We start from the raw sequence: 3,172 nt of genomic DNA on the forward strand, positions 1-3,172 counted from the left end.
AAAAAGTATTAAGAGGGATGAAGAACTATTCCGCACCGGGATCAGATTGTATCAAAACCTTCTGGTGGAAGAAGTTTTCTTCAACCCATCAGCATTTGGCCCCTATTTCCACCTCATATTTGAAGTCGGAAGAGCCGATTTCGGAGTGGTTGGTGGAAGGGCGCACAATACTCCTGTCGAAAATAGGCAACTTAACTGACTCGAAGAAATACAGGTGGTTTACCGAGTTTCGTTGTGGCCGTACGAGCACAGTTGATGCTGAACGATCTGGGCGCCCAAAAGAGGTCACTACACCAGAAAATGTCGAAAAAATCCATGATATGATGTTGAATGATCCCAAAGTGATATTGAGAGAGGTAGCTAATGCTGTAGGCATATCATTGGAACGTGTGGGCAATATCGTGCATTCAGCTTTGGGCATGAAGAAGCTCTGCGCGCGATGGGTGCCGCGTTTGCTCACAGTGGACCAAAAACGAATTCGTGTGACAACTTCCCAGCAGAATTTGGCATTATTTTTGCGTAAGCCGACTGAGTTTTTGCGCCGATTCATAACCATGGATGAAACCTGGATTCACTGCTACCCTCCTGAGTCAACGCAACAGGCAAAACAGTGGGTTCCACCGGGCCAAAGTGCTCTGCAGCGTCCAAAAACGCAACAATGGGTCGGAATGGTTATGGCCTCCGTATTTTGGGATGCACATGGCATAATATTCGTGGGCTATCTTGAAAAAGGTAAAACCATAACCGGAGCATACTATTCATCATTATTGGACCGATGGAAAATCAAAATCGCCGAAAAACGACCGCATTTGAAGAAGAAAAAACCGCTATTTTGGAGACCTTCCGATCGAGTACTTTTCGGACGGTATCAAAAAGTTAGAAAATCGTTGGACTCGCTGTATCGACCTAAAAGGAGAGTATGTTGAAAAAGAAAGCCGACTTTAGCCAAAAAAACGTCTCCGTGTTTCATTTTTCAGGGACTTATCAGACTGCCTAGTATATAAACAACGAGGCTCAAAGAAAGGCGTAGCCGAATATCGGGAAAACCTGCTCATCGATAGATGTGTCTGCAAAGATGCAGCATTCTACCACCGTGACCTATCGATGGCCTGGATTGATTATCGGAAAGCTTTAGATTCGACCTCCTATAGACTTATCATTTGTCTTTTGGAAATCTTAAAGGTTCATACGCAAATAGTTAGGTGCATAGAGAGATTTTTCCGCTTTGGAAAACCAGATTTACTATCTTATCTAGAAAAAATCCTGTGACAACTAACAAGGTCATCTTTCAGGGAGGTGTCTTTCAGGGCGACATCATGAGCCCACTCCTCTTTTGCCTTACATTATTGCCACTATCTCTAGCACTTCGCCATTCCGACGGGTACTTGTGCGGCAAACCTGCAGATCGAAAGTACAAAGTCACCAATGTATTTTACATGGACGATCTTAAGATCTATGCTAAAAACAAAGAGCAACTACATCTAGCTCTAGGGATTGTCAAACGATATACTAAGGAAATTGGAATGGAAGTTGGGTTAGACAAATGCGCCAAGGTTTATTTGAAGCGAGGAAAATTTAATGGCATCCCTGAAGATCCTGAGCTCGTTGATAGAAGCTCTATACGACACCATTGCGCTGGAGAGACTTATACATACCTGGGCGGGCCAGAGAGCCGCATTCAGGATGTGACATCTATAAAGGATACTCTCCGACGCAGATAAAAACGTCTCATCCGACAGATTTGGTCTTCCGAATTGTCGGCGAGGAACAAAGTATCTGCAACATACATGCTTGCCGTCCCGGTACTACTCTATTCATTTGGAGTAGTTCCATGGACGAAGAACGAGCTCAGATCCCTTGATATCGGGACAAGAAAGGTTATGAACATGAACAAAAGCATGCATCTTAAGTCTTCCGTTCCGCGACTGTAGATCTCACGCCGTCAAGGTGGTCGCGGAATATTAAGTCTTGAATGTCTTCACAACAGGATTATTCTGGGTACAGCACATAGAGTTGCAAATGCAAGAGATCCTCTTCTTAAAATGGTCAGGAATCACGAAGAAGTGGGCAAAGGAGCGTTTCTGTACAAAGCAGCGGAGGAGGCTGCTGAAACACTCAAACTTGACTTCAGTATTAGGGGTGAACAAAATACATCAAATCTTATCTATCTCGAGTACTCCCTCCTGAAAGCCTGGGTTAAGAAAGCACAAGAGAAAAACTTTCGTGAATAGCTCCTCAATAAGAGGATGCACGGTATCTTCCACAGAAATGTGAAGGATCAGTCAATGTCTTGTGAGCTAACATTTGCTTTCCTTAAATCGCCCGGATTGAAGTCTGGTACGGAGGGTTTCCTTTTTGCATGCCAAGACGGTGTCATTTCCACCTTAAAATACCGTCGCCACATTTTGAGCCAAGACATTCCTGATGATAGCTGCAGGGCGTGCCATGCACACCCCGAGCATTCAGCTCACATGCTATCTAGATGTCCAACACACGCGGGAACGACCTACATTCAAAGGCACAATGCGGCACTAAGAGTGCTTTAGTACCATCTCTGTCACTCTTTCTGCATTAACCTTAATATCGCTACTCTAAATGCTCCTAGGGAAATCGAGTCAATTGTCGAGAGTAGGAAGTGCCGCATATACTGGAACTTTATATTCTCGACAATTATTTCTGTTGCTCACTCGAGGCTTGACATGGTTTTTCTTGACTTCGAGAAGCGAACGATGTTCGTTATCGAATTTTCGGCACCAGCTGACAAAAACATCGTAACCAAGGAGAATGAAAAGAAAGAGAGGTATCGAGACCTTATAAGGGAGTTGCAACGATTGTACCCGGAATATTCTGTTAAATTGATCGTCCATATCATCGGCGCTCTTGGAGGTGCCAAGCTTTCACTTGCTGATGGCCTAAAAAGCATCCCTGCGTGTCAACAATATGCTAGAACACTTGCGGGAAAAATGTAGAAGGCGGTTGTCCTTGAGTCGCTCCGTGTTCTTATGGTGCACGAGGCTTTTGCTGGATCGTCGTATTGATTCCTTTAGAGATTTAAGCACCTATCTCACGGTCGTGAGACGTGGTTGTGGCTGAAATTTTACCGCGATTTCGCTGGAAGCGAGTGCAATTTTCCAGATTAGCACCCGCTCCCGGCGAAATCCTGCGGTTGTCC

This window comes from Belonocnema kinseyi, chromosome 7, assembly GCF_010883055.1.
Source record: "Belonocnema kinseyi isolate 2016_QV_RU_SX_M_011 chromosome 7, B_treatae_v1, whole genome shotgun sequence".
NCBI lineage: Eukaryota > Metazoa > Arthropoda > Insecta > Hymenoptera > Cynipidae > Belonocnema > Belonocnema kinseyi.